This window comes from Lithobates pipiens, unplaced genomic scaffold, assembly GCF_037356315.1.
Source record: "Lithobates pipiens isolate NorthernLeopardFrog02 unplaced genomic scaffold, aLitPip1_a1.2 Scaffold_1, whole genome shotgun sequence".
Taxonomy (NCBI): domain Eukaryota; kingdom Metazoa; phylum Chordata; class Amphibia; order Anura; family Ranidae; genus Lithobates; species Lithobates pipiens.
In genome coordinates, this window is record NW_027507685.1 from 118,274,248 (window position 1) to 118,288,487 (window position 14,240).

Consider the following 14,240-nt stretch of genomic DNA (forward strand, 5'->3'; position numbering starts at 1 on the left):
CGCCATTTACTTTTGTGTGCGTTACTGCCGGTTTAACGCCATATAGTTTTGCGTGTGTTACTGCCAGTTTAACGCCATATAGTTTTGTGTGCCTCACTGGCAGTTTTTAATGCCATTTACTTCTGTGTGCATTACTGCCAGTTTAACACCATATAGTTCTGTGTGCGTTACTGCCAGTTTAACGCCATATAGTTTTGCGTGCGTTACTGCCAGTTTAACGTAATTTACTTTTGTGTATGTTACTGCCAGTTTAACACCATATAGTTTTGCGTGCATTACTGCCAATTTAACACCATATAGTTATGTGTGCATTACTGCCAGTTTATTTCCTTTTACTTCTGTGTGCATTATTGCCAGCTTAACACCATATAGTTTCGCATGCGTTACTGCCAGTTTAACACCATATAGTTCTGTGTGTCATTGTACGTTTGGCGCATTATACTGTAGTATATCATATTGTATCCATGGAGTGTGTCTGTGTAGTATGAGTACTCAAATTAAAGTGCACCAAACACCTCTTTACATTGATTAAAGTGCCTCTATGTACAGATTTACATTTTCTTTACATTTGCTTATAAGCACCGCCCCCTCCCTCCCAATAATGTTTGGGAGGACAACAAGGAAAGGCAGATGTTCCCTTGGCACTGTAAAGGGGCCAGCAACAAATGTGCCCACAGGCAAAAGGTGGACGAGGTGGTCAGTCCTCAGACAGGGCATCATTTCCTCTGTTTAGTGAGTTTGCCCTTGCTATCCAGCCACAGCATGCAGAGGAGGTGGTGGATTGGCTTACTAAACCTTCCTTATCCTCTTCATCCTCTGTCACTCAAGCAGAGACAAGTGTGCAGTCTCCTGCAGTTGCCAGAGTGGATAAACCTGCCTCCTTGTCCACATCTATTCCCACCATAGAACCAACATCAGCCATTGAGGAGTCAGAATCTCTGAATGCAAGCTTGTCAAAGCTGTTGGCTCTCCAACTTCTGCCTTTTAGCCTGGTTGATTCTGCCCCCTTCTGTGAATTTGCACAATGTGCTGTACCACAATGGCAGGTTCCTCATTCGCTACTACTTTTCATGTAAGGCCGTTCCATCTCTCTACCATCACGTAGAAGGAAATGTTCTGGCATCACCGGGCAAAGTAGTCAGCTGGAAAATCCACCTTACTGTTGACACATGGTCCAGCAAGCATGGGCAGAGATGATATATTTCGTTCACAGCACACTGGTTAATGCTGCTTGCAACTCGAAAGGATGTAGGAAAGGGCTCGGTGCTGCAGCTTGTTGTGCCTCCACGTCTCCATACAGCTGGTGGTGATGATGCCATACCTGGGAGCTCTACCCCCTCCTCCTCCTCCGCCACCTCCATGCCCTCCTCTGCAGAATTATCCCATGAACATCAGGTACCCCTAAGCATTCAAAGGGCTATTCCCAGAGTCAGGCTAAAAGGTGCCATGCAGTGCCATACATGGCACATGTCCTCAATTTGGTAGTACAGTGTTTCTTAAGTACGTACCCAGAGTTGCAAGATGTACTAAAGCAGGCCAGAAGAGTCTGTAGCCATTTCAGGCGGTCATACACAACCAGTGCTTGGTTGGCTGAAATTCAGCGGGAATTCCACCTGCCCGTAAACTGCCTGATTTGTGACATGCCCACCAGGAGGAACTCAACTTTGGGAATACTGCAGCGGCTATACATGCATCAGAGGGCAATCAATGAGTACCTGTGCCAGTATGGCATGATGACAGGCTCAGGCCACCTCTGCTTTTTTTCCCCACGCCAATGGCTGATCATTAAGGATGCATGCACTGTGTTGTCACCATTTGAGGAGGCCACAAGGATGGTGAGCAGTGACAGTGCATGCATCAGTGACACAATCTCTGTTGTGCTCCTCCTGGAGAAGACTCTGTGTGGCATTATGGACAGGGCACTGGAGGCAGAGCAGCAGGAGGAAGAGGACTTCCTTTCCTCTCAAGGCCCACTTTATGCCTATGCCCATTCCTATGTCACAGAACACACAGGAGGAGAGAGGGGAGGAGGATGAGGATTCTGGCACTTTCATAGGCTTCGAAGAAGAGGAAGACATGCGTCAATCTGTAATCAATGAAAAAGGGGGAAGGGTGTGTTGCGCTTCCTAAATACCAACAAAAACGATTACAATAACTATAAATCACATAGTATTAAAAAAACTTGTAAATAATTCTTAAAGTGTTCTGTGAGCAGCACTTAAAACTTAAAAGGGTGTATTACATTGAACGTCTAATGTATAGTGTTCTTATGTATTATTCCTGTGTTTTAGAAAATAAGCAAAACAGTGCTTGAGACCATAGAGTGCATAGATTAAATAAACATCTGTGATATCACTGCAACAAAGTAATAAAAAGAAGTATATGTAATAATCTAAGTGATCAAAATCGTATAAAAAACTATAAACACATAAAATCGGTGATCTAAAACGTGTAGAGAAAACAGAGGAATGTCCCAATTACATTCCTTAATGAAAAAAGCAAAATAGCAGCAAAAACGTGAATTTCAATAAAGTGTCCCATACACAGTTCAATCATGCAACTTTCAGATGTGATTTCACAACCGCAAAAAAAGGTGCAATGTGCCAGGGCAACTCTCCTCCAATGGTGTTCCGTGCCAGTGCTGGTTATATTAAACAATTACCTCACAGCTGCAAGGTATGCAGCAGAACAGCTAATGTTGCAGGGAAGACTCAGGGGGGTCAGCAGGGCTGTGGATGGGGGCTTCTGACGGTGCCGTTCTCCCTTGTAGTTGTGGCCAGTGTAACAATGCTCAAAACAACAGGTAAAGGAGATCCTCCATAGTGTAGTATTTCAATCAAATATTTTATTAAAAATAGCTAAAATTACTCACATAGAAGAACGAATAAACGAGCACACAGCTTAACAGATCTGAGCGATTTCCTCAGGTACAGACGTCACTTCCAAGTATTAGACGTTCAATGTAATACATCCTTTTAAGTTTTAAGTGCTACTCACAGAACACTTTAAGAATTATTTGCAAGTTTTTTTAATACTATGTGATTTATAGTTATTGTAATCGTTTTTGTTGGTATTTAGGAAGCGCAACACACCCTTCCCCCTTTTTCTTTAATATTGAGAGTTCACTCATAGAGTGCTTGGTGCTCCTGCTAGAACATTCCTTTTGCTATCTTCCACTTTTTTGTCATAGAGCGCAGGAGCCCCTTTTATACAATCTGTAATCAATGCCTTTCCAACCCCCGGACCCTTGGGAGTAGTACATGGCTGGGAGGAGGAAGTTCCAGATGCTGTCATCCTGAGTGACCCCGAGGAGTCTGCTTCTCAAGCCTCTGCAAATTTGAGGCACATGGGCAACCTCATGCCTCAAAGCCTGCGAAAGGACCCAAGAATACGTGGCATAAAGAATAAGGATGATTACTGGTTGGCAACCCTCATTGACCAAGAACTCATCCTTTCCCCACAGGAGTGCGCAGAAGATAAAATCTCTTGAGGACACATTAAAGAGGATTTTATTGAACATTTTTCCTGACTCCAGTAGGTTACAGTGTGGTGGAAAACGTCGTTTTGAGTCTTCTGCTGGTCAAGAGACTAGCATTGGAGAAAGCGTCCGCATAAGTGAGGCATTTTGGAATTTTTTTAGTCCTCGCCACCCAGGGCTGTCAGCTTCCACATCCTATCGGCAGCCTCTGCATCACATGGACGATGTGGACGATTACCTCGGGGCTAAAACAGAGATGGAGAGCTTTCCAGCTGATGATCCACTGACTTACTGGGTCATGAGAATAGACCACTGGCCAGAACTTGCCCAGCATGCTATTGAGCTGTTGGGGAGAACTGCATCCAGCGTGCTTTCAGAACGGGCATTCAGTGATGCAGGAGGTTTCGTTACTGATCATAGAACGCGCCTGTCCACAGACTCCGTGGACTGTTTGACTTTTATAAAAATGAATCAGTCCTGGATTACTAGCTATGAAGCCCCTGATGCTGATGACAGTGATTAAGTCTTTTTGGGATGTGGAATCTCTGCAGGACTTCGATGCTGCTTAGCTTTAAGGCAGGGGCATAACTATAGGGGGTGCAACAGTCGCGACTGCAACTGGGCCCTGTGATGCAGGGGGCCCATGCAGCCCCCTCTACATATGGCCGGCAGCAGCATAGGCAGCTAGGGGTACCAGTGCACCATGCACACGGGTGGCTGGAGGTGGAGGGTGACTAGCAGAGCTCCATGCTCAACTATCGCACTGGCTGCTCTTTAGTTGTGCATTCCCAGCATGACCTGTGTCCTCCGCCGGCTCCTCAGAGTACCCCTCTCCTGCTCCATGCATTGCCGCTCAGTCCGATGTCTGTTCTCTCCAGCCAGAGTCCCGTCCCCCCTGAGTCTGGCCCACACTGCACTGCATACTTCTCCCAGGTAAACAAACTTTAAGCACACAGATGCAGTGCAGCCCTATGAGAGCCGGCTCCCCGGAGGACACTGCAGGCTTGTCTGCCAGCCCCCCTCCTCCCCCGTCATACACAGATGATGAAAGGTCTTTCTGGGAGATATGCTGATCGCCCGTCCAGCACACTGGATGGAGCCCAGGCCAACATGGATGAGTGCGCGGCCTACAGCTTGGTCATGGTGAGTGAGAGGACCCCATCCCCCACACACCAATAAATACCCCCTCCATCTCCCCCTGGGGACAGGGGCCCCTTCTCACGTGGGGACAGGGACCCCCACCTCCCCTGGGGACAGGTACCCCTTCTCATCTGGGGGCAGTAACTTCATCTGCCCTGGAGAAAGGGACCTCATCTCTTCTGGGGACGGGGACCCCATCCTGCCTAGGGACAGTCCCCCAATGGTGCACCTAAAAATAAAAAATTAAAATAATAAAAAAAACTACTGATACCAGTGGTGGAACTACAGGGCTCACAAAGGTCATAACTGTGACCACGCCCTGGAGTTCCACCGCCGGACTCAGAGGGAAGGGTCCTGGCTGGGGTTCAGGGGGGCCCTTCATGGTTTCTTGCATCGGGGCCCTGAAGGTTCTAGTTACGCCACTGCGTTGAGGGTGTTCAATCATTTCATCTGGAAGAATGTTTTTGGTATAGGTTTCATGGGCACAATTAACACTCAAAGACCAATTTTTCAGCACCTGTTTGACAAGTGCATATCATTGCAATGTTTTACAGCAAGGCCAATTCTTGCTTTCATCAAGAGTACCTCTATATTGTTATGGTGGGAAGGCACCCCAGACACCGAAAGAGTAGTTTTTCTGCACCTGTTTGACAGGTGCATATCATTGCAATTTTTTTGTGCAGCAAGGCCAATTCTTGCTTTCATCAAGAGTACCTCTATAGGGTTACGGTGGGAAAGCACCGACACCCAGAGATACGTTTTTCAGCACCTATTTGAAGGGAGCATATCATTGCAATTTTTTTACAGCAATTCTTGCTTTTATCAAGAAAACTTTTTAGGGTTACAGTGGGAAGGTGTCACCGACACCCAAAGACCAATTTTTACACACCCGTTACATCTATCCAAAGTCAGTGACACCAGAATGTATCCAAAAAATCTCTAATCTTTTTCCCAGTGCACTACATTGGGCCTCATCATACACACTGGCTCCCCAGCTGTTGCTGAGGAAAATAAAGGCAGCTTACAGGGGAAATTTCATTTTTTGGGCTTTATAAATGCAATTATTGCTGCTGCAGATTCTAGACATGGTACAGATCTGCCACTTTACAGACAGACCGCCGAGAATGAGTGCTTTCCATTAAAAAAACGGCACCAGGAGGCAGTATTATGTTACTGCACATGCTCCGCCCAGCCAAGCATGTATGATCTTCCTCAAAGCCCGCCAAGCTTCAAAACAGCGCATGCGCAGTTGCATGGTCAGCCCGCAGCCATCTTTTTTACAGGCGCCACTGCCCGTAACAGGCAGTTACGGGCAGCCCGATAATGGGCTGAAATTTATAGGGTGCCCATAAATTAACGGGCGGTTGGCAACACTGATTTGGAGGAGGGTCTTTCTCAGCTAAGCAATCTCTCCTGCCTACATGTGTGAGCTAAGGGCTGATGGATTCCAGTATGTAAATGCTTCATAAATCATCTGCCCTTACTCAAGATGGCTACAGCTAGGAATGCTTGGGGGGGGGGTTCAAAGTGATTTCTCTACAAAACAAAGCTTGGAGATTTAGATATACAGTATGGGTAAGCTTGCTTTGAATGTTGAAAATTAATTAAATAGCCTTTTTGAGTTTGTGGTGTTCCCGCTTTACGGTGCTTTAATAAAAACTGCTGTATTATTCATCTTTTTTTATATTCCTGGCCCGGTTTTGCTAATGAACAAAGATTTTCTGACTGGGCCAGACCTGCTCTACATCTGCCAAAAACGTTCCTGTGTTTCTGTTTAGTCTTGTAACGGCGATGTATTCTTATCTTCCTCTTCTGTAAAACAAAGAAATGTTTAATGATGATCCACGGTTAATGTTTATGGAGGTGAAGTGCAAGCGCACAGCATTAATAGAGCTTTTTTACCACTAATGGAATGCAGGAATCTTTCATTCTGCAGCTGTTAACTCTTTCTCCGCCCCGCTGATCCCAATCAGGCTTTCAGTCTGTCAGCTCTGAAGGACATGAGTGCTATTACTGCTGGATGAAGTGCCTCATGCTATGGGGAATTCATAGTGACTATATAGGCGGCTTGCTCTAAAATAATGCTCATTTGCAAATATTGGGCAAAGTAACAGGCTCACTTGTCATACTGATAATCCTGACACTGGCGCAACTCGCCAATGACAAGATCATAGGGTTGCCACTTTTTGTTCAAGCCAAACCCGAACACTTTAGTGGCGCACAGTCATTTTTAATTTTTATTTTAGTATACACTATAGCAGGGGTAGGCAACCTCGGCCCTCCAGCTGTGGTGAAACTACAAATCCCAACATGCCTCTGCGAGTCATGCCTGTGTAGCGCCTGAAGAGCACGCGCTATGTTTTGTCAATTTAAAAGTTCCTAAGACCATAGTTGGGTTTTAGGGTTAATTGTGGTAAATTATGGTCTCAGTATTAGTTTGGCTGGACTGTATTGTGTTATGTTCTGCCTGGACATGGGTGTGGGTGTCACCTTTGGCAGGCATTGGAACGCAGTCTGGTTGGACGCATTGGGTACCAATCTCTATCTCAGAGCCAATCAGTGGGTGCGTTGTCTCGCCGTGTATTCTGGGAGAGGGTACTTAAGGTGCTGAAGTCACATAGTTCTGGGTTCCGGTCCAGAAGTATGTTCTGACTCCATGGTCCTGGTTCTCCTGACCAGCCCCCAGAGGCCCTCATGGCCTGGGGTGCGGATCCATCCGTTTCCGAGTCTCAGTGCTGGCTAGCGCGAGGCGCAGTAACTGGAAGGAGGGTTCCAAGGTGGTCTGGTGCCATCTCGATTTTGGAGAGGCCCAGCAACTGAAAAAGCAACCAGGGGAGGACTCTTCAGAAGAGGGCCACGCACAGGACTGGCTGCTCGGTAAGAGCATGGAAGCTAAGCTGGAAAGGACACCAGGTGAGTCCACATTTTTACGGTATCACCGGACCGGCTGCAAGATACTGGTACCATATGAGAGTTCCTAATTTCATCCTTCAGTTACAAGCAAGTCTGTGGCAGAGACTTTTCTCATTCTAAAGTTCTACAACCAAGTCTGTGGCAGAGACTATGTTTTATTTGAATCACCTGTCGGTTGCTAAAACCACAAAAAAGGGGATTTATCCGATAGCTGTAATATCCAGTTGTGAATGGCTATTCCCTGGATTGCATAGAAAGACACATTCAAGTGTCATTAATTCCAAGAGTACCTGAGCTTTCCTATCTATACCCTCTATTCCTTACTGAGAGAATGTGTTCTGTTCAACGTTTTGCAAATAAAAATCCCTAAAATTGATTCAAGTGTTGGTCTCTACAATTTATTAGGTCCTCAACCTCGGGAAACCCCTAGATGCACACGAGGTGGAGAAGGTAACGGTAAGCCCAAAAATAATTAGCCGCTCCTTCGGGTGTCAGTGCTACAACTGTAATTGTTAGGGTCTTGCAATGTCTCATGGGACTTGTAGTTTCAAAACAGCTGGAGGGCCGAGGTTGCCTATCCCTGCACTATAGGATTGTAACAGACATGGGACACCTTTGCACACTCCAAAGTCCTGTTCCGAGCCACGTTCCTGTCTGAACAATGTGTCCGGATTTCAGGTGGACTGAAACCCGGACACATGATTCAAAATGCGGACTGTCCCAGACAGGAGGCAACCCTATAGGATCAGCTTGGAGGGCACAGAAGGAAGTGAAAAAAATTCAACTACTTGCATGTGTCATTCCCTTACCAGCTGGATGAATGAGGCGGTGCTGTCTCACCGCTGGCAACTCAGGTTTGTCATCCTTGGATTTTTTAGCAATCCCAGAGTGACAAAATCGCTAGTGTGACATGGGCCTCTCAGTTACAGAACTTTTTGCTCAATAGCATTCCAAAGTAAACTTCAAAAACAAACACAAACGGCTACCTTGCAGCATTGGCGGCCACATATGCAGGGCGCTGCCCCCCTAATACATGAGCCCCGCCCCTAATCTACATGCAGGGTGCTGGATGCATGGATTCCAATGTTTTTTTTTCTTAAAGCACATGATTGGAGTCTGAGGCTCTAATTGTCTTCAAAAAGGGTGGGCTCAGGGCGCAGCGCATTGTGCCCGAAGCCCACCCAGTTGTGTGACATTAGCGAATTAATATTCGCAAATGTCTTCCTGTTTCTCCTCCCGGCCAATCAGGAAGTCCTGAGACCCGATTGGCTGTGAAAATTGAGCACCAGCCACCATTGCCTCGCATGGGTTTTCATCGCGACAACAGCAAATATACATTTTTCAGCCTCCCGATTATCTGGACTCCGTAGCCCCTGAGCCTGTCTCTGCAAAGACACACCATATTATCTCATTCAGCCTTGTGACTAACAAACTTCCTAACTTGGGGCTGCACAGGCTCCTGCCTAATTACTCATAGTCAGATCGCCTCTCCTTATGGCCAGAACAGACACTCTCCCAGTGTCTATTCACACATGTTGCTTGTGTTGCTTGTCTCCAAGAAAAGAGCCCTGAACCATAGAAAGACACTATATTATACAGACTTTTCACACCTGCACAATCAGGATGATGGCTTCCAGTGCAATGTAACCTCAGGGTTAGAGGCTTCATCAGGGCCAGGACAAGGGGTGGGCAGGAGGGTCGGCTGCCCTGGGCACTGTGGTTTGATGTTAGGTGGGGGGAATGTTTCAAGGAAATTGACAGGGAGGGGATTTGTATTGGAAGGGGCAATAGGGGGGCAGCAGGGAGTTCAAATTGCCAGTGGTGATTTAGGGTGATTTGTGTAGGGAGAGGGGGGCGGGGAAAGAGGACTTGTGCTTGAAGGGGGGGTTGTGCTAGAAGAGGTGATATGGTGAAGGAAGGATAGGGAATGTGCTAGGAGGGAACATTTTTTCTTTGAGGAGGATTTGTGCTAGGAGGGGACACTTAGGGGGTGGATTTGTGCCAGGAGGGTGGATCTGGAGTAGGGGTGGGGGAATGTGTACTTGGTGGGGAAATAGGGTAGAGGATTTGTGTTAGGAGGGGGTGACTTTTTTTGGGGAGAGGCAAATTCAGCAGGAGGGGATTTGTACTGGGGCGATTTATGCTTAGGGGTCAATTTTTTTGGGGGGGGGGGGTTCTCATATAAAGCTCATACATCTTGAGGGGGGATGCAGTTTGGCATGTTCACCCTGGGCTCTAGATGACCTTGTCCCGGTGTCTTGTCAATTAGGGTCCTCTATCAGATGCTGTCCTCTGCGTACTGCGCATGCGCAGTACACAGGAGCACAGATTCCGAAAATTGCCGAGGACGAACGGCGCCTGCGCCGTGAGTCCAGGTTCTATCCCCACTATCCAAGTGGACATAGAGTTAGAATAAAAAAGAGCCGAGCGCAGCGAGGCCGAGCCCGAAGCGTGGCGAGCGAAGCTCGCCCGCGAGGGGCCCTCTAAAATTCTAAACCCTATGTCCGCTTGGATAGTGGGGCTACCTCCTCCACTCACGGCGCAGGCGCCGTTCAGCTTCGGAGATTTTCCGAAGCTTCGTCTGCTCCGTACTGCGCATGCGCAGTACGGAACGGACACATATCGATGGCCGGACTCTATTAGGCAGAACACCGGCATTGGGTTTCATCACTCCAAAATCTCTACGAAGCTTCTGAGCTCCATAAGAATTGCCAGTCCTGGAGAAAACAGCAAAACCAGTTCTCTCCACTCACAAATATCCCAGAAGCCCTCAACCTGCACAAGTGAGAACCCTCAGTGACATATAACCCCTGTGACACCGTAACAAAGCACAGCACTGCTTGAATATAACTGAAAACTACAGGCACTGGGATTTACTGGACTGTGTCATCCCCAAGCCTACTATCTCAGTCTAGGAAGTACATGCTGATCCTGGATGATGCCTGAACAAACATGGCTGTGTCTTTCTGGAAAAATTAAAAAAAGGCCATTGTGTGGGGTGTTCTGTGAGATGTAATAAATTCATATGTTTTACATTTCCAAATTCCACATGCATGGGCTTAACATGAAGAAATATGTTGAATGTTACATCAACTTTAAAAGGATTTACATTACGCACCTTTCACTTATCACACACTGCCAGATCATCCAGTGTTCAGAAAATCTTACCCTGGCTATGCACACTCCTCTCATGACAGTGCTGAGACTTGACATTGGTCAATACATTGTGAGTAGGCAGGACAGCGTATCATATTTTCCTATACCCTGGCCAGGATCTGCAGGGGGGTGCTAGGGTGGGCTGCGCTTGACTCATATTTTAGTTGGGGCACTCTGATGGGGGCATTTGATGTAAGATGGCACTCTGAGGGGGCACAACTGATGTAAGGGGCACACAGAGAAGAACAACTCAGGTAATGGGGGGCTCTGATGGGGACAGTTGATGTAAGGAGGCACTCTGATGGGGGCAGTTGATGTAAGGATGCACTCTGATGAGGACAACTGATGTAAGGGAGCACTTTGATAAGGACAACCCAGGTTTCTGAGAGTGCATCCACTGATTCATGAGACACTTTTATGGGGACAATTAATGTAAGTGGGCACTCTGACGGGGGCATTTCATGCAAGATGGCACTATGATGAGGGCAACTGATGTAATCAGGTACTCTAGTGGGGGCAATTAATGTAATGGGTCACTTTGATGAGGACAACTGATGTAAGGGGGCACACTGATTAGGGTAACTGATGTAAGGAGGCACTCTGATGAGGACAACTGATGTAAGGAGGCACTCTGATGAGGACAACTGATGTAAGGGGGCACACTGATTAGTGCAACTGATGTAAGGAGGCACACTGATGAGGATAACAGATGTAAGGGGCACTTTGATGGGGACAGCTGATGTATAGAGGCACCCTGAGGGGCACAACTGATGTAAGGGGCACACAGACAAGAACAAACCAGGTAATGGGGACTCTGATGTGGATCATTGTATAGAGGATGACTAATGGAGACCCTGATGTGAAAGGGGACTCTGATAGGGACAGTTGATGTAAAGAGGCACTCTGATGGGGACAGTTGATGTAAGGAGGCACTCTGAGGGGACAGTTGACGTAATGGGGAAATTGGGTGAGGGAAACTGATGTAAAGGGCCAATTTGATGAGGGCAACTGATGTAAGGGGGCACACTGATTAGGGTAACTGATGTAAAGAGGCACTCTGATGAGGGCAACTGATGTAAGGGGGCACACTGATTAGGGCAACTGATGAAAGGAGGCACACTGATGAGGATATTAGATGTAAGGGGCACTTTGATGAGGACAGCTGATGTATAGAGGCACCCTGAGGGGCACAACTGATGTAGAGGGTACACAGATAAGAACAACCCAGGTAATGGGAACAGTTGATGTAATGAGGTACTCTGATGGGCAGGTGATGTAAAGAGGCACTCTGATGAGGACAACCCAGGTTTCCGAGAGTGCATCCACTGATTCATGAAACACTTTGATGGGGACAATTAATGTAAGTGGGCACTCTGATGGGATCATTTGATGCAAGATGGCTCTCTGATGAGAGCAACTGATGTAAGTAGGTACTCTGGTGGGGGCAATTAATGTAATGGGGCACTTTGATGAGGACAACTAATGTAAGGGGGCACACTGATTAGGGAAACTGATGTAAGGAGGCACTCTGATGAGTACAACTAATGTAAGAGGGCACTTTGATGGGGACAGCTGATGTATGGAGGCACCCTTAGGGGCACAACTGATGTAAGGGGCACACAGATAAGAACAACCCAGGTAATGGGGACTCTGATGGGGATCATTGTATAGGGGATGATTCTGATGGAGATAACCCAGGTAAGGGGGGACTCTGATGGGGACCATAATATAAGGGGAGACTCCGATGGGGACTCTGATGTAAAAGGGAAATCTGATGGGGACATATAGAAATAAAACAGGGCACAGGTTATGTTTATTCATCAAAATCTAATGACAGCTGTATACATACTAATATTCCCTGTCCGCTCCGGCACCACATCTTCACTACCTGTCATACGTTACTTCCAGGTCACGACCCACGGTACAGAAGTGCACCAAGTGAACAGGGAATATTGGCTCCCAGCATCTGTGACAGACTGTCAATACCTCACAAACAGTGTTGACATTATGCCCCCTGACTTTTTTTTTTTACTGCATTCCTAGAACAGATAGGCTTTATCTGACCCTACTATACCCAGAGGTACTGGGTGTTCCTTTTGGCATCTTCAAGCATCAGATTGGGATAGCAAGGTAGTGAATGGAAAGAAGAAAATCCCCTAAGGGTGGCTTTCTTTAGCCATCAGGCAGATAGATAAGCGCCTATGCCAGGCTGTACAGAAAGACTTTACAGGTAGACCGTGCAGTCATTTAACTCCATTAAATTTTTGATCCTCCTTGACTCCCTCTTCAGATGGGTTTCACATGCATTATCTCTCTCTGCCCTCATTTTTGCAGATAAATTGATTGATAAATCATTAACAGCTCGCTCTATTAAGACCACATCGTTCTTACTTTTTGAAGATAATTACAGGAGGAGATGGTTCTGGCAGTTACAAGGCCTGAATTATTCAAAAAAGAAATTCAAGTCTTTCTCCCAGTCACGGTGTATAATAATTTGTATTTAATAAGTATGTAACACTTCTAAATGAAGTGCCTCATGACTGCCTGATGAAATGTGTAATCAAACTGTAAATTGTGTTCCGCTGTTTATGTCCTTGTCCACTGGTTCGGCGCTGAGATCTTGGCTTTGCTACTGATAGCCCCAAATACCTAGCAATTTGTAGGCTACAGACACCGTGGGGGCTATTAAAGGGTCAGTTCACCCAAAACTTATATTTAATGTTTTGTATTCTTGGAGAGTTAAACTACCTGACAGTTTATATCTCTCAGGGACCCTTTAGGTAAGATTCCTGGGTCTACAGATCTGCTTTTTTATTACAAGGGGCTCCCAAATATAAGGTGATCAGATTTTTTAAATTAAATCCGGGGACTTTTTTTTTTACTAGTAATGGCGGGAATCAGCGACTCGCTGTCATTCGCCGTTGCCGCCCGCCTCAAAGCCTGTCAAGTCTTACTCTCCGGGCCCCGGCTACTACTGGGTGGGGAGCGGAGGAAGATCACTCAGCCAGGGAAGGCAAGAAGATAAACAGGCAGGCAGCTGGCCGGGGCTTGAGCCAAGGCAGAAGAACATGGAGCAGAGCTGAATGGACATGCACCCCGAAACTGAAGAAATATACCCTCCGCTTCGACCAGCACATGAGCATCAAAAAGGGGCACAGATAATGGAAAAGAATACCCCCCCCCCCCCCAAGCTAGTAGGAGCAGTGGAGCGGGGGTGTATAATTCTGAATCTTTTTGTTAATTCTGCTCTGACTGTCTTTGAAATTGCCTCAGCCCCTGTCCAAATCCAATCCAGGGACAAAACCGGGGACCGCTGGAATCTTTTTTTTATTTTTTTTATTTTTAATAAAGGAATTTTTCACAAGTGTGTTTGTCTAATTTAACCATTTTTACACTTTCTTTGTGCAATTGTAGGGATACTTTTGTACCCCCTTACCATTTCAAACAGGGGGGGGGCCAGGATCTGGGGGTCCCCTTGTTAAAGGGGGCTTCCAGATTCTGATAAGCCCCCCACCCGCAGACCCTCACAACCACCGGCCAGGGTTGTGAGGAT